Source organism: Meriones unguiculatus, chromosome 14, assembly GCF_030254825.1.
Source record: "Meriones unguiculatus strain TT.TT164.6M chromosome 14, Bangor_MerUng_6.1, whole genome shotgun sequence".
Classification (NCBI taxonomy): Eukaryota; Metazoa; Chordata; class Mammalia; order Rodentia; family Muridae; genus Meriones; species Meriones unguiculatus.
Window position 1 is genome coordinate 57785631 of NC_083361.1, and position 19029 is coordinate 57804659.

General features: G+C 39.4%; 1 non-coding gene across 1 annotated transcript; it reads left to right on the forward strand.

Moving 5' to 3' along the window:
• The first annotated feature begins 227 nt into the window (after positions 1-227).
• LOC132647572 (small nucleolar RNA SNORA17) lies at positions 228-357 on the forward strand. The gene has a single exon (XR_009585927.1). It is a non-coding gene; the product is annotated as a small nucleolar RNA SNORA17 (small nucleolar RNA).
• Positions 358-19029: the final 18672 nt, after the last annotated feature.

Genomic DNA, 19029 nt, shown 5'->3' on the forward strand with positions numbered 1-19029 from the left:
CATGAAAAATTATATCCTTATGCTTCAGAAAAAAAACCTCTTATGCTGAATCCAGGTTTAATTATTCCTAGCATCTCTCAAAAGTGTATAATTTCAGTTCCAGGGGATCCTTTATTCTCTTCTTGCCTCTGCAGGCACTAGACATACACACTGTCCAGGTACATACATAAAGGCAAAACACCAATACACATTGTTTTTAAAATACAAATTTAAAAGGTTGTATCTTCCCTGCTCCTGGAGAAATTGCAACTGTGGCTGTCCTGTCAGGTGTGTGAGAAAGTTGGAGAGAGGAGAGAGACTATGTCCATGCTGAGTGCTCTGACCTATAAACATCTGAATGATCAGTAGCCTAACACTCCTTGGAAAAAGCAAGCCTCATATGACCACCAGGTCAGTACCAGTACACAATACAGCTTCCTAAAGGAGATTTCCTTTTCTTTGTTGGGGGGAAGTTACAAAGGGTAGTTGGTGTGTATGAGAGGAGGGGGAGATAAGTGGATTTGAAATTCACAGTGAACCAATAAAAATGTTGAAGACGATTATATATTAAATAATTATTGCTCTCAGACATACTTAACACAAAATTTTACAATTTATTTAAGAATAAATAAAAAATAGTACTGAAGGCAGATTTGTAGAATGAAATGGAAATGCTACATAGAGGAAGGTTTCAAGCTTGTTTGTGTTTTAGAAAAATAGAAATACTACAGTTATATAAATACAACAGAGAATTGGGGGCGGGAGGAGTGTGTCACCAAGAACCACCTGAAAATGAATCTGACACACAAAATGCTGAGACAGTCTAACTCATGACAACATGAATTAATATAAGTGAAGAACACAAATATCAAAACAAATCTAAACTGTTGTTTTAGCAGTGTGAGCCCTGGTGACTCTTCCAAGTGTCCATGTAGGACTCCAAGGTATGACATTGTTGGCTTTTTAAGAGAGAAACAGAGGGGAAGCTGGGAAAATTCTAGTTTTCCATCTCCTGGCTGGTGACACAGGTGAGTTCAGCTGGTGAAATGTGATAGAATTTAAGATTTGCACATTCACGTATCTATCTACTTGAATCACCCCCTTGTGATTCGCATATGCACAAAGATACACTTAGATAAAGATATTAGTTCTCTAATGTATAATTATGTATAAGCTTTTATATTTATGTATGCACATTAGTACCCTATATGTATCACTTAAACAAATTAAAATAAATTTAACTGGATTTCAGATCATGAGGCTAGCAATTTTATAATAAGTTGCGAATTAATGTTATGATCTAGAACAAGTATAAAACTTCTAAAATTGAGGATTCTTCATTTTATTTATTTAACCATTCTACTCCTCAGACCTCTTCTAGAATAAACACGAGGTTCTGTATAAGAAGTAGAGATTCAAAAAAAAAAAAAAAAAAAGAAGTAGAGATTCTAGATGAAGTATGAAGATACCACTAAATAGAATTTTAAAAATAAATAGTGTCTTTAAAGTAAGTGTACTTATGCAATATGCTATCTATTAGCATTACTTCATATTCACTGCTAAAATTGACAAGAGTTGGTAGCAAGGTAATGCTATTCTATAATGTGATGTTTAGTCTATAATACAGATTCCATTTCCTTGAAATATTATGAAATTAATTACAGACGTTTTCATAGCCCAAATCGGATATGACTCAGTTACAAGACATTATACATGCCCTATGGGCCTATGCGAATGATATGCACAGAAAAGGCCTTAAGGTTTCAGTGATGCACACATAGTGCCTTTTATTCAAGAGGCAAAGACGGGAAGATTCCAACAACATTAAAGCCAAAGGGGTCTATGCAAAGGGTTCTGGACCACCCAGGTAATTATTTCCTATGCTGGAGTGGTGATGGAGGTAAACTGTTTATGACAGTCACATAAGGGATACTGAAACATTACGTATAGAAAATGAATTGAATATTTCAGTTAAGAAAAGCACAGATGCACAGATGTAGCCCAGGGCAGTTCAGAGTCCAATTGGGTTACATAGTAATGGGAAGAGGGACTGCCTCTGACATAATCTGATTGGCCTGCTCTTTGATCACCTCCCCCTGGGGGGGGGGAGCAGCCTTGCCAGGCCATAGTAGAGGACAATGCAGCCACTTTTGATGTGAACTCATAGACTAAGATCAGAAAGGAGAGGAGAACCTCCCCTATCAGTGGACTTGGGGAATGGCATGCAAGCAGAGGGAGGAGGGAGGGTGGGATTGGGAGGAGAGGAGGGAGGGGCTTATGGGGGGATGCAGAATGAATAAAGTGTAATTGATGAAAAATTTAAAAAAAATAAAAAAAAGAAAAGCACAGATTAGCTAAGCAACAACTTAAAGGAAGTATGATTGCTAAAGAGAGCCAGGGCTGTGTGAATTTATACCAAGAGATAACGATTGAAACAGGGCATGGCTCTACCCAAGTGTAATTGATCACCGAAGAACAAAGGTATCATAGAACAAACTCCATCCCAATGTGTTCTCATTTGTATCTCCTTTGCAGTTCAGGGTGAAGATTTCTAAACTAGGACCTTGGAAGCCTGTCAGAGAGAGTTCAGTCTACTAACATACCGTGTATGGTTTTTTTTTTTTTTTTTCTCAAACATATTTTTTTGTGGCTATAAAATGTTAGAAAAGACAGAGGCCTGGAGAAAATAAATTATCACCACTCAAAGTAAAATATCTAAGTAAGAGAAGATTTATACAGTGGGCCAACTGTAGAAAAGCAAGATAAATGCAAATTATTTATTGATAAACTGTCTTGATCCTATGCCAATGCTGTAAATCAACAGGGGAGGAAAGCCTCCAGATTTTTAAGCAACAAATCTGATGGCTGAGAGAGCCTGCCCTTCCACACTGAGTTATGAGCGTAGCTAGGAGTTCCTCTTATCCCTTCCTTCATAGACAGTTTACTGGCTGCCTATCAATGAGTGCCAGAGTCTGTCTCTGATTTGGACTCAGCAATGAACAAGTCAAAAGAGAAACACAGCCCTGGGTTCTTTAAGCTGTTGTCCTCCAACAACAATATATGAAAGATTTTTGGGGCTGTGACATGGATCAGGAGATTTTTATGGGCTGTGCCAGCCTGGTGACCATAGTTTGATCCTTTGATACCATGTAAAGGTGGTGTAAGAAAACCAGCTCCACCAAGTTGCCCCTTGACCTCCATAAGAGGGCTACCGCATGCTTATCCACATACACTATGCATGTGCGCAAATAATAATAATAATAATAATAATAATAATAATAATGAATATGATTAAATCTTAAAAAATAATAATTCTTGACATCCTCCCAACCACCAGGATGATATGTTCCCACAATGGAAAAATCCATTTCCAAACCTTAGGATATTATTGATACTTAAGTTGAAAAATGTGAGGAAAGAGCCAGATTTCAGAGTAGTTAAGTAGAATGATCTTTTCAGTCCAAACTAGTATTAAGTGTTTTAGCACCTGGGAATCTCAAGAGAAGGAACAGTCTCATAGAAGACTACACCATCAGAACAAATACTTCACAGTTTACTTCTCACTCTATTTGAAGTAAAACCTGACTTGAAAGGCTATTGTGACGTGCAACGTGTGATATTTACTGCATATCAATAGCCACGAAATACAAAAAGGAAAAAAAAAATAACTGCCAAAAAACCCCATAGTCTTTGCATTGTTTTGTTTATGTAAGTTTTCTTTCTAAGTACTTTTCAACCAAAACCTCATATCCCTGCTAGTCTAAGTGTTGTATACATAAATATGCTTATTAAATGAAAGTTATAAAATGAAGCAGTTACTCTTTAAAGCTTTCTAGTTATAACAAAACCTCTTTTAGGATGAGGTATGGCCCCCCTCCCAGCTGTGAAATTATATTTAAGAGATATCTGCCTAGAGGCTTGTGGCATGAGAAATCTCCTGTTTATTGTTTATTTATGGGATCTTGGCAAATTCTCATGGAGCCACTTTAGTGCCAACTTAAAATCATTGAACCAATTACATAATTCACTGGCACAAACAGGAAGCTACGCTTTTATGAATTGGGTTTTCGTGACATGCACTATATATTTTTTTAATGTCTACAGCACTTCACTGGTTTCATAAAGAACACTAAGACCTCCTATGACCTAAAAAGAACCACTGCAGGTATAATCCGCCAATCTCTGATCCCACTTAAGAGTAAATACCTGGACCCTAGTGAGATTATTAGTGTAAATGTCCAACAAGCTACATCTTCAACACTTCAAACCAAGCTTCCCCTTCTTGCTTCCTCCAGAATGTGGGTGACTTCGAGTTAGAGGCGTGTCCTTCCTGGTGACAGAACAGGGAGTTCACTGCTGAGCCAGAATGCTGTGTTCAACTCTTACAGTTTTTTCTCCTTTATCTATCTATCTATCTATCTATCTATCTATCTATCTATCCATCTATCTATTTGTTTATTCACTTTATGTACTGATAGCAGTTTCCTTCCTTTCCTCCCAGTCCCATCCTCCCACCCTCTTTTCTCATTTCCCCCTTCCCCTTCTTCTCAGAGAATGAAGCCACCCACCCCTAGTGCTATCCTGTCCTGGCACTTCATGTCCTACCAGGATTAAGTGCATCCTCTTCCACTGAGGCCAGACAAGGCTGCCCAGCTAGGGGAATGTGATCCAAAATCAGAGTCCATGTCAGCTCTTACAGTTTTATAGCAGCAGGTCCAAATTCGTGTTGCCTTTTTCCCTTCCTTGTAACATGTGGCTGCTCTTGAATATTACTTCTCTGTGATAATCTTGGATTTTAGAAAGGAAGAATGGGAATGAATTCAATATGTACACAAGAAACAGAGTCGTTCATATGAGGTTCATTTAAAAAAAATCATCCCTTGTTTGCTTCATAAAAGTTCATTGGCTGTTTACTAAGTAAAAGATAAATATAGTCATTTGCTGGTTTATTTAATACATATTGAATGTGTTCTAAGTGCTACGATTCAGGCCCTGTGGGATTTAAAGATGAATGGATGGGAGTGCACAGGAAATAGTGTCCCTACACTAGCATATCATTAATAGCGATGTGCTACGGGAATGTAACACCTCTGGATCACATGTAATTGTGACAGGGAGTGACCTTTACCATGCTTTGGCTTCCAGCGCAGTAAGTGTCTGTTCCAGGAAGAGAGCTTTATGGGTCTAGGATTTACAGCTCTGCTTGCAGGTGTACAGACTCCAAAAGGAGGCCTGATCCTCACGCTTCCAGAAGGTGCAGCAGATCCCTCTGCAAATTAATTCACAAGATGCTCTTGTCTTCCTATCATTGTACAGGCAAAGTCTAATTCATTTGAAACTTCAATTAGTATTTGTCATGATGAGGATTTGACATACTATTACTTAAACTAATTCCCCTGCCAGGTCTTCAGGAAAACTCTACTCAGTGCCAAACAGTCTGTTAAAATCTTGCTTCCCAAGCCTGTGCATTCCAAACTGGAGAACAGTAGCAGCTGTTTCCCATGGCTGAAGAGGAGTGGCCTTCTGTGCCTTGGCTGGAGTCTTTCTCCTTGTTTGCATGTATCCCACAGCCCTCCCATCACACCTGCCTCTTAGTGATTTTCAGAAATCCTAACCTACTTGTAGAATGCTAACAGTTTCCTATTCTTATCCATAGAAGCCTTCACAGTGTGGAGCTCCTGTCCTCTCCAGGACTTTCTTTTTTTTAATTTTTTAATTTTTTTTATTAATTACACTTTATTCACTTTGTATCCCCCATATACCCCACCCTCCTCCCCTCTTAATCCCACCTTCCCTCCCCCATCTTCATGCATAGCCCTCCCCAAGTCCACTGATAAGGGAGGTCCCCCTCTCCTTCCTTCTGATCTTAGTCTACCAGATCTCATCAGGAGTGGCTGCATTGTCATCCTATGTGGCCTAGTAAGGCTGCTCCCCCCTCAGGGGGAGGTGATCAAAGAGCAGGCCAATCAGTTTATGTCAGAAGTAGTCCTTGTTCCCATTACCATGGAACCCACTTCAACACTGAACTGCCATTAGCTACATCTGTGCAGGGGTCTTAGGTTATCTCCATGCATGGTACTTAGTTAGAGTATGAGTCTCTGGAAAGACCCCTGTGTTCAAATTTTCTGGTTCTGTTGCTCTCCTTGTGGAGTTCCTGTCCTCTCCAGATCTTACTATTTCCCACTTCTTTTTTTTTTTTTTTCAATGCAGTCTATTCAGGAACCTTGAACAATCATCTGACCCTGGGGAAAGCCAGCCCACAGCTTAAATAGCCTCTGGGTAGCCAACCCAGGCGTGCCACGTGGGCAATGCAGATAGGTCCACATACATGGAAGCAAGCAGATTCTCAGCCTTAGCCAAATGTGGAATTGTTCATGACAGAGAGCACTCACCATCATAAGATTCCATGCACTCTGCCCAACAGTTGGCCATAAGTATCAGCATCTGCTTTGATAGTCTGCAGGGTAGAGCCTTTCAGAGGCCCTCTGTGGCGGGTTCCTAACTTGTTTCCTGTTTTCTTCTTCTTCTGATGTCCATCCTCTTTTCCTTTCAGGATGGGGTTTGAGCATTTTAGTCAGGGCTCTCCCTTTTGATTAGTTTCTTTAGATGTTCAGATTTTAGTAGGTTTATCCTATATTATATGTCTATGTGAGTGAGTATATACTGTGTGTGTCTTTCTGCTTCTGAGACAGCTCACTCAGGATCCTTTTCAGTTCCCACCATTTACCTGCAAATTTCATGATTTCCTTATTTTTCATTGCTGAGTAATATTCCATTGTGTAGATATACCACAATTTCTGTATCCATTCCTCATTTGAGGGGCATCTGGGTTGTTTACAGCTTCACCTCCAGGACTTTCTAATCTCCCCCTTCTTCCATAAGACTCCCTGAGCTCTGTCCAAAGTTTGGCTGTGAGTCTCTGCATATTCTTTGATACTCTGCTGGGTGGGGTTCTTCAGAAGACATCTGTGGTAGGCTCCCATCCTGTTCCTTCTCTTCTACCATGTCTAGTGACTATCCTGTTTTCCCTTCTCTATGAGAAATAAGCATCTTCTCTAGGGTCCTTCTTGTGGTTTAGGTTCTTTAGGTCTGTAAATTTTAGTATGTTTATACAAAGTAGAAAATCTGGGCCCAGTAGGGCCTGCAGAGACTGATACATCAACCAAGGATCATGCTTGGAGTGGACCTAGACCCTCTGCTCAGATGTAGCCCATAGGCAGCTCAGTCTCCATGTGGGTTCCCTAGTAAGGGGTGGAGGGGCTGTCTCTGACATGAACTCAGCTGCCTTCTCTTTCATCAACTTCCTCTGGCAGGGTGGTCTTTCAAGGCCGCAGAAGAAGAGGATCCAGGCAGTCCTAACAAGACTTGATAGGCTAGGGTCAGATAGTAAAGCAGGAGCAATTCCTTTATTAGTGGACTAGGAAAGAGGTATAGGGAGGGAAGAGGGAGGGAAAATAGACCAGGAGATGAGGGAGAGGCTACAACTGGAATACAAAGTGAATAAAGTGTAAAAACAAACAAACAAACAAACAAACAAACAAATAGTCTTCTCAGTGGAGACACTCAACAACCTGGCAAAGGACATTTCTCTTTTATCTCCAGTTAGGTGAAGGAACTTGAACTCTGGAATTTTTCTGTCTCAATCCAGATTCCTTCCAATTTATAACACTTCGTGTCACTAGAGTGAAATACAGATTGGTTGCAGATAGTACCTTGAGACCTGGAGTGAATGACAAAGTCAATAACAATACTTCAGACTGTGATATGGATCTTTGTGATATCACTACAAATTTCTGGTGTAATTTTATAACATGAACAATTACATGTGTGTATATATCCATAATTTTACTATTTATAATTATGTCAAATATATTGCAGACATTGCCTGTTGAATCTATCATTTAGACAAAACCAAAAAGCACCACAGTACCCATGAAGTAGGGAGAATTGAGTTCACCATGACTTGTCCTGAGTTACTTTTTATGAGCCAGGCAGAAAAATTTCAGACAAATTTTGAAAATGATTTTTTATTTAAGTGTTAAAATTTTGCTTTGCTTTATTAATCAGATCTCAACAGACCTCACTATCCCCTATGGTAAATCACAGGTACATACATTTCAACAATTTTAGTTACATCTCGGAATGTGTTTTCCTGGCACAGCATCATGGGGCTATGTGTTCCCTGACTTTATCTGTAACTAACAAGTTTGAAATATGATCTCGTTGGCCCTCTAATAAATTTTATGTCTGTGACTTTTCACAAGTACTACTCTTTGTTCATGCTGGAGCTGTAGAAAATTACCTTATAGGTCAGCAAATCTAGGATTCATAGCCTAGCAAACTGTCAAACTTTAGTTATTCAGAAAATGGTACTAAACATACAATGTAGGCTATCTATACAATCGATAGAAAATAGCCACAAATAATCACAATGAAATTCTGACATGTATATATGCCATATACACATATTGAGGCCTGTATACTCATTATCATCTTACGCAATTTAGCTTGTGACGAGTTAAACAGCTGATTGCTAAGTAACATCTGATTACTTTAAAAATTGATTCAGAGTTTAAAATCGTCTTTCTCCTGAAATATTTATGCTATACCGATGGAATGTATATGAATCCAATCTATTATTCATTTACTTTATACTATTCATAGGTTTTTAATTTTTAAAAAATGTGCTCTCTTGAGACATACTCCATTGACTTTTAGGCTTTCAAATCTGTCAAAGAATGAGCCAGGCTTACTACCAATTTTTCTATATTATGCTATCCAACAAGGGTAGCAATATCTTTAAACCACTTTGTAAAGGGTGAAAGAAATGATTAAAAAACACAGCAACAATAGCTAATATCAAATAGTATTGCAATCTCACTTTAAGAAGCCAAACAAAAGAATCCTAGATGAGCCTTATGACTTCGGTCCCGATAAAGTTCAATGATGTATGGACAGAAAGAGAGCATAGTTTAGTCAGCTAAGTTCCCTTTCCCTTTGTACTTACGCTTACCTTTTTAAAGCAGGACATAACTTAAATAACATATGTCAGAGCACATGACCTATAAAAATATCCCACACAGTATCTAAAACTAGTGGTTAATATAGATGAATGGCACGAAAAGATATATCTCAGTTTATAATTACTACATTCTAAAATTTACACATGAAGGGAGCTACTCAGAGCTGGGAACAGGTAAAAAAAAAAAAAGACACATTGAGAAAATGCAGCACTGCGGTATGAAAAGTGCTTCTGCAAATATACCAAACTGTGCACCAATGCTCCGTTTTAATTTCCAGCGTTATTATACACATTTCCAGGTGAGTATGACTTGCAATAATTGGCCAAATGCAGAAGCTATCTTCCTGTAAACCAGCAAGAATGAGCTGAGGAGCTCATATTTCTCTTTTGGAAAAATGTCTGCTGTGTTGTATTTACACCACCAGGCTCGTCTCTAATGTTGTTAGCAATTCAAGATCACATTTTTTCCCCCCACATTTATAAACCACCACACATTTGGGTGCCAGGTGTGAGGGAATTCCAATTTGAAGATCCAAGTTGGATTTTTTTTTTTTTTTCTGGCCAGGCCAACAAAACTAAATAAACCTAATAATTCAGGAGGGGATCTTTTGAATCTGTTTCTTTTAAGAGTGTAGTATATATGATAATGACTTCATTGTCATCAAATAGAATACAATTAATTTTATTTTTTAGTATGTTATCAGCAAGCAAACCACCAGTATTAGCTCGATACCATCTGGGAGTGACAGTTTCCTTATTACAAAATATGTAAAAATATGGATTCCCTTAAGGAATCTGTTGCATTGCATCTGCTCAGATTTTGTTATATGCTAATGGTTTTAACCCAGCATATGAAGCATGCAAAAAAAAATAACTGAAAATTTTCAGCTAAATTACTCATTTCACATTTAAAGTGTCTCAAAGATGGAGAAAGCTACATATGTGCCTTTAGCTACAGGGGACTGAACAGAAACAAAGGAGGAGGGAAACACTTCTTCCCTCTCACCTGATTTTCGTCATCCTCATCTTTGTCTCCAGAGAGGGTCTGGTCTGACTGCCCACATAATTAAGGCTACTTGATATGTGAGGGAGGTGTGCAGAATGGAGCTATACTATGCTAAATCCCAAATGAGCACTGGTGATAACAAAGAGATTGTGACTGATAAGACAATTATTATCCTTATAGCTTCGTGTTCATAACATATTAAACAATCACAGTGATTAAAACGAGCTATTATAATTACGAAGCCATTCTCCCCAATAGAATTTCTTTTCTTTCAGTCTTTGGCCTTTCTGCATTTTCTAACCTTTCCTTTGCTTGGATGTAGAAAATTCATCCCAATGAATTCTGCCTATTGACTAAAGGGAGTTCTTGGGTAGGAGCCAAAAACATGTAGCTGATTTCAAAGAGTGGTCTCTCTGAGTATCAACCATTAGGGAAAAGCCCCATTTGTGAATGAGACCATACTAACATGACAAATCAGGTTTATAGACTAATTCTAGGGCAGAAGTTTTATGTTGTGGTGTTGTTTCTCTTGCTCAACTGTGAGAAGTTATTGCTTTAGGCTAACAGTATTTTCACATGTGTGAAACAATGTGGTAAGAATTGCCTTTTCATATATGAAAATCCTCAGGCTCCAGAATGTGAAACCCACACAGATATTTTCATTAGCATAGTTATAATATAGATCTATATATATTTAGTCCTCAAATAATTTTCCACAGTTTGTGACATGTATATGCACACAGACTTTATAACTGTTAGTTTGTCTTTAGAAAAATAAGAACACCCCTTTAAAGAAACAGAGTGAACACAGACCTCCACAGATATAGTACTATAATTCATCACAATTCTCCAGTGTTTTGATGACATAGTCAGTGTTTGTTACAAAAAGAAGGATTATTTGAAAAGCAGGTCAGTTTCACTGAACAAGGTGGTTGTATCATGTAAATGTTACCAAATGAAACTTTGGCAATCATTCTAGGCTTAATGGAATACTTATCTTTTGCAAATGACTCTGATAGGAAAATTCAAAGAGCAGGTAAATATCTCCAGAATAAACATTATCCTAAGCTTATGGGATGGCATTTAGTTGGGATTGAAATGAAAACTTTCTAAATTAAAAATAAAGCAATCTTGACTTTCTGGAAGTAGTTCTGCATCCATGGCAAGGGTGGAAGGAGACAGCACAGACACTTGACAACAAAAATAAAGGCTTTATTTGTGTCAGCACACACTTAGAAGTGGAAAACTTTGTCCTAGGATTTTGTACTACATATGGAAGAATGATCATCTACAAACATTTCACATAAGGAAAATTTGGAATCTATTTTTAGTCTTTTTTTAAATCACAAGTAACATGTATGTATGTATATATGTGTGTATGTATGTATTTATCTATTTTTTCCATTTTCATAGGTGTTTAATTAATATACTTTTCCTTTTCTTTTATTGAAAGTATTTTTCCATACAGTATAGTGTTTATGATTTTCCCTCCCTCTACTTATCCAAGTTCCTCCCACCTCCACTGACATTTGATCTACACCCTTCTTGCCTCTCCTTTGAAAACAAACAGGATCTAAGGAATAATAATAAAATAAAATCAATAACAAATAAATTAGAATACGACAAAACACCAAACAAGAAAAAGACAAAGAAAATGCACAAAAAACACAGATAGATGCAGAAACATACATGACCATTAACTTAGAAATGCCATTAAAAACCAGAGACTGGAAACCATAATTTTACGAAAAGGACCAGCAAGGTAGAAAAACACAAAATTAAAACTAATAAAATAAACACCCTAACTTAATATTATGAGACAAAGACCTTATTGTGTTGGCCTTCTACTTCTGGGCACAGGGTCTATTCATAGGAGTAGTTTGTTTTCTCAGCGAGATTCTCTTGGAGAGTTTTCAAACATTTTCAAACATCTATCCATTGGAGATTACTTCTGTGTTAGAGACAGAGGATATTTCCACTTATTCCAGCTGTAGGACTCCATCTGGTACAGGCTTGTGCAGGCTCAATGAATGCTGGTTGTGTTTCTGTGAGGTCATATGTACATCAGCCCTGGTGTGTCTAGAAAACCTTGATTTCTTACTGTCCCCCATCTTAGACTCTTCCTGCCTCTTTGTGATGGTTTGAATAGATATGGCCCTAATAGAGTCACTTGTTTGGATGCTTGGCCCACAGAGAATGGCACTATTAAGCATTTGTTGAAGTAGGTGTGGCCTTGTTGGAGGAAGTGTGTCACTTTTAGGGCAGACTTAGGAGTCTTCTCTTCTTATGCTATGCCCAGTGCGGCACGCAGTCTCCTTATGCTGCCTGTGGATCAAGACAAAGACCGCTCAGCTCTTAATCCAGCAGCATATCTGCCTGCATGCCACCATGGTTCCAGCTAGGACAATAATGGACTAAACCTCTGAAACTCTAAAACTCTGAAACCCCAGTAAAAAGTTTTCCTGTATAAGAATTGTCATGCTCATGATGTTTCTTCTCAGAAACAAAACGTTCTCTGCAGAGTTCCCTGAGGGAAGGGATTAGATGAAAACATCTCTTTTAGAGCTCAGTGTTCAAATGTTTCTCACCTTCTGCATATTGTCTGGATCTCTGCATCTTGAATCTCTCTTTTTTTATTCAATCTCACTTTCATCAATTCAAGTCTTGAACATTTTCAAATACTGTGGAATACTTAGATTACAGTTTCTCATTCAGTGCTTGCAATTCCAGAATTTCCATATCTTGACTGGAAAATCAGCAATTGGAGCGTTGAGGAAGGTTCTTCATTCTGTGGGAATTTAGTTTATATATTTATTTGAATGTAACTGAAGTTCCTAATGAGGCTGGGTGCAGGGGACCCATCTGAATCTTTGTTCTCTGTTTCTGCTTTACAGAACTTAATGTCTTTTCATACCCATTCCAAAGGGGGTCTACTAAAGATCTGTTCATGAACTGAAAATTCTACTTGAAACAGCTTTCCTTGAATCTTCACGTTGTAGTTAGATATGCAAAATATTAGCTAAACTGATATCTTTTCAAATGCCAATCATTCCAGGTTAATATCCTTCTGTAGTAGTGTTCTCTTCTAGATGCCTCCTTTGGTTTCCAAGAGCTCTGTGCTCACCTTTTGTGCCACAGTGGGAGAGTCATCTTCTCACTGTGTAGATCTGTGAAGAATAGTTTGTTCTGTTGGCTTTAAGTTTGAATGCTAAGTGATAGAACAGGAAGGAGAATCACTGTTGATCTTTTTAAAAGCTAAGTATTTGCAATTATGATGCTTGGTACCTGTGTGAAAATAAGGCCAAGGGGGATTTTGTAATGGATCTCAATGAGCTCAGACTTAGAGAATCCTTCCAGTATATTTCTGATGAGGTATTCAGTAACAGATTTAAATGGTACTTAATGTTTCTCTGGTACATGCTGTCAGTAGACTTTAAATAAAATCGACTTGGACTGTAGCTTTGAACTTAGTGAGCCAGGGGAGCCTAGCAGAACTTTACTGATGAGCTTGCAAAACACAGTCCAAGTTTGTAAAGAAATAATTAAAAACACTACAACACTAGGCTTGATAAAGTCTGCCTTTAAATAATTCAAGAGATGAAACACTACTTTCCTCCCTACCCTTTGATGGTGTGTCCCTACAGATGTTGAAGCCATTTGTATTTAAAATGCATTACTATACTTGTGATAAAATGCATTCATACAGTATTGCAATTTTGCTTTTTGAAAACTACATAAAGAAGAATGGACAGAGTGAGTTACCAAGAAAGTTAGCAAGTTGACTATGTATTTTCTTTAGTCTGGTATAAAATGTGCATTTGAAATTTCAGAGAAGTCATTGATGTGAGGTTAAGTGATGGGTAAAATATTTCATATTTTATTAAAAGCTATCTCTATAAATCCAGTGCTTCTGGAGGAAGGAAGGAGTGCTCTGTTTACTCCCTCTCATCTGGTTTGATGTCTTGGGTTTGACCATTGTTTGGCTCTGTAGTGATTCACGATGGACACAACTAACAATGTTCATATAATCAAAGTTAAACTTTAGGGTTCTGGATGAGCACTTGGCCTGTAGCTAAAGAAAGACCTCATTTTCGGGATACGGAAACTTGAATGACATCAACTGATGACATTGATCTTAGCCAGCATGTGATACTATAACCTAGGGTGAAGGCAGTTGGAAAGAGAGCACATTCTCATGCTATAGATGGATTTCTATTGTTCTTAGCATAATGACAAGAGACATGCTCTGGGGGAAATTATGAAGTTATTAAATAAGTGATGATTAAGCTAGATTACTTTTTGTACTTTTTATTAAATTTTTATTTTTTATATTAATTACAGTTTATTTATTTAGCATCACAGCTGTAGCCCTCTCCTTCCTCCCCTCCCAATCCCACTTTCTCTCCCTCATCTCCTCCTATGTTCCTCTCCAATCCATTGATAGGGTAGGACCTCCTTCCCTTCCATCTGACCCTAGCTTACCTAGTCTCATCAGAGCTGGCTGCATTGTCCTCCTCTGTGGCCTGGCAAGGCTGCTCCCAGATCAGGGGAAGGCAGTCAAAGAGTTAGTCACTTAGTTCATGTCAGAGACAGCTCTTGTTCCCCTTACTAGGGAACACTCTTGGATACTGAGCTGCCATGGGCTACATATGTGCAGGGGTTTTAGGTTATATCCATGAATGGTCCTTGGTTGGAGTATCAGTCTCAGAAAAGACACCTGTGCCCAGAAAGTTTGGTTCTGTTGCTCTCCTTGTGGAGCTCCTGACCTCTCCAGGTCTTACTATCTCCCCCTTCTTTCCTAAGATTCCCTGCACTCTGCCCCAAATTTGTTTATGAGTCTCAGTATGTGCTTTAATATAATGCTGGGTAGACTCTTTCAGAGGCTCTCTGTGGTAAGTTCCTGTCCTGTTTCCTGTTTTCTCCTTCTTCCAATATCCATCCCATTTGCCTTTCTGAGTGAGGAATAATCATCTGACCCAAGGTCCTCCTTCTGGTTCATCTGTAGGTGTACAGCTTTTTGTAGGTTTATCCTATATTATATGTCCAGTATCTTCTTATAAGTAGTGCATACCATGTGTGTCTTTCTGCTTCTTGGATACCGCACTCAGGATGATCTTTTCTAGGTTCCACCATTTGTCTGCAAATTACATGATTTCCTTCTTTTTAATTGCTGAGTAGTATTCCATTGTGTAAAAGTACTACAATTTCTGAAACCATTCCTCCATTGATGGACATCTGGGTTGTTTCCAGGTTCTGGCTATTATGAATAAAACTACTACGAACATGGTTGAATAAATGTCCTTGTTGTGTACTTGAACATATTTTGGATATATGCCTAAGAGTGGCATGGCTGGATCTTGAGGAAACGTTGTTCCTAGATGTCTGAGAAGCGCCACATTGGTTTCTAAAGTGGTTGCACAAGTTTACATTTTTACAAACAAAGCAGAAGGGTTCTCATTTCTCCAAATCCTCTCCAGCATGTATTGTCACTTGAGTTTTTGATCTTAGCCATTCTGATGGGTTTAAGGTGAAATGTCTGGTTTGTTTTGATTTACATCTCCTTAATGGCTAAGGACGTTGAACATTTCTTTAAGTGTTGCTCTGCCATTCTATATTCCTCTAGAGAGAATTCTCTGTTTAATTCTGTACCCCATTTTTAATTGGGTTACTTAAATTGTTGCTTTTTAACTTCTTTAGTTCTTTATATATTCTGGATATTAGCCTTCTGTCAGATGTAGGGTTGGTGAAGATCCTTTCCTGGTCTGTAGGCTGTTGTTTTTTTCTGATGACAATGTCCTTTGCTTTACAGAAGCTTTCAGTTTTATGAGGTCCCGTTTATTGATTGTTGGTCTTAGAGCCTGTGCTGTTGGTGTTCTGTTCAGGAAGTTGCCTCCTGTGCCAATAGGTTCAAAGCAATTCTCCACTATTTCTTATAACTGATTTAGTGTCTGGTTTTATGTTGAGGTCTTTGATCCACTTGGACTTTAATTTTGAATTTTGTGCAGGATGATGAATACGGATCTAAGTACATTTTTCTACATGTAGATATCCAGTTAGTGTTGCACCATTTGTTGAAGATACTTTCTTTTTTTTCCTTTGTATGGTTTTGACATCTTTGTTAAAAATCTAGTATCCTGAAATTCTCTTTCTTTGTTGAGTCTTTGTGAAGTTTAGGTACCAAGGTGACTGTGGCTTCATAGAATGAGTTTGGTAATGTTCCTTCTGTTTCTATTTTGTGGAATAGTTTGAAGAGAATTAGTGTTAGCTCTTCTTTGAAGGTCTGGTAGAATTCTGCGCTGAAGCCATCTGGTCCTGGGCTTTTTTTGGATGGGAGACTTTTGATGACCACTTTTATTTCTTTGGGGGATATAGGACTATTTAGTTGATTTACCTGGTCCTGATTTAGATTTGGTAAGTCAAATCAATCAAGAAAATTGTCCATTTCATTTAGATGTTCAAATTTTGTGGCATATAGACTTTTGAAGTAAGTCCTAATGATTGTTTGGATGTCCTAAATGGGACCTCCTGAAACTGAAAAGCTTCTGTAAAGCAAAGGATACTGTCATCAAAACAAAGCGACTGCCAACAGATTGGGAAACAATCTTCATCAACCCTTTATCTGACAGAGGACTCATATCCAGTATATAGAAAGAACTAAAGAAGCTGAAAAGCAACAAACCAAGTAATCCACTTAAAAACTGGGGAACAGAGCTAAACAGAGAACTCTCTGTAGAGGAATATCGAATGGCAGAAAAGCATTTAAAGAAATGCTCAACATCATTAGCCATTAGGGAAATGCAAATCAAAACAACCCTGGGATTTCACCTTATACCCATCAGAATGGCCAAGATCAAAAACTCAAGTGACAACACATGCTGGAGAGGTTGTGGAGAAAGGGGAACCCTTCTCCACTGCTGGTGGGAATGTAAACTTGTACAACTACTCTGGAAATCAATCTGGCACTTTCTCAGACAACTAGGAATAGCGCTTCCTCAAGATCCAGCCATACCGCTTCTAGGCATATATCCAAAAGAGGCTCAAGTACCCAAAAAGGACATTTGCTCAACCATGTTTGTAGCAGCTTTATTTGTAATAGCCAGAAGCTGGAAACAACCCAAATGCCCCTCAACTGAAGAATAGATGCAGAAATTGTGGTACATCTATACAATGGAATATTACTCAGCAATTAAAAAGAAGGAAATCATGAAATTTGCAGGTAAATGGTGGGACCTGGAAAGGATCATCCTGAGTGAGTTGTCCCAGAAACAAAAGACACACATGGTATATACTCACTCATATAAACATACAACATAGGATAAACCCACTAAAATTGGTACATGTAAACAAACTAAGCAAAAGAGAGGACCCTAACTAAAACGCTCAATCCTCATCCTGAAAGGCAAGAGGATGGACATCAGAAGAAGAAGAAAACAGGGAACAACCTAGGAACCTGCCACAGAGGGCCTCTGAAAGCCTCTGCCCTGCAGACTATCAAAGCAGATGCTGAGCCTGATGGCCAACTGATAGGCAGAGTGAATGGAATTTTATGTAAGAAGCGGGAAATAGTAAGAGCTGGAGAGGACAGGGTCTCCACAAGGAGAGCAACAGAACAAGAAAATTTGAATACAGGGAACTTCCCAGAGACTCATACTCCAACCAAGGACTATTCATGAAGATAACCTAGAACCCTTGCACAGATGTAGTTTATGGCAGTTTAGTGTCCAAGTGGGTTACATAGTAATGTGAAGAGGGACTGCCTCTGACATAAACTGATTGGCCTGCTCTTTGATCACCTCCCCCTGAGGGGGGAGCAGCCTTACCAGGCCACAGAAGAAGACAATGCAGCCATTCCTGATATGATCTGATAGACTAAGAAAGGAAGGAAGGAGAGGACGACCTCCCCTATCAGTGGACTTGGGGAGGAGCATGCATGCAGAAAGGGAAGGAAGGGTGGGATCGGGAGGGGAGGAGGGAGGGGCTTATGGGGGGAAACAAAATGAACAAAGAGTAATTGATGATAATAATTAAAAAAAAAATAATGGGGGGCGCGGAGCCAAGATGGCGACTAGCACACACAGTTTCTGAGCGGTGGGATACCTGTTCTTCTGAGTTGGAGAATGGAAGGACCCCCAACCCAGGAAAACCACAACGAGGCTTTCTGAACACCAGGGAACATCGCAGGAGGTGAAAACTTTGGCCTCTGGTCACCCGGAGACTTGCTTGGGGAAGGAGAGAAACGATCCTTTGTTCTTGTGGCACTCCCTTCCCCCAGACCTCCTTCCTCCTCAGCACAGCGGCACAGCGGACTCATCTTTCTCAGCGCAGACTTAACTGCATGGGTATACAGCCGCTGAGACGGAGCCCCAAGCCCTTTAGCGGCAGACAAAAGCCAGCAGTACGTGTCCCGGAGTCCCAGATTCACACAGCCACTGCACCATCCTCCCAGTGCGCGAATCTGCTAGACACCATACTAGCTCTGCAGGATCGCCATCACTGACGGTACGGCCCGCCCAATACCACAGTGACAGAGAATATGCTATATACTCACCCAAACCAGGCAGAAACGTCATACAACCTGGACACACCAGGCGCTGGGCCTCCCAAGCTTGGAGAGCACAACAAAGAGATCCCAGGACTTCCCAGAAAGCATTGGGACTAGCAACCCAGTCTCCAGTTACAGCGGGACGTGGCAGCGGAGCAGCACTGAACTGGAGGGGCACCACAGCCCTCCAGTTTAAGACTAACCAGGGCCAAACCAGAGAACAGAGAGCCTGGTTACCCCATCCCTGCTGAAGTGACCACCCTGAAATCTCCAGCTGCAGCAAGACCTCAGAACCTGGCAGTGACAGCAGCACAGAACTGGCGGAACACATCAAAGAAGCAGGGCCAAACCAGAGAGCAGAGAGCCCCTGATACCAAGATCTCTGCCAAGAGACCTGCCTGTAAGTGAGTGCACCCTTGAGAATCTGCAGTTCCCCAGATCCTGGGTCCTTCTAAATCAGAAGCCAGGCATTGAACCCCC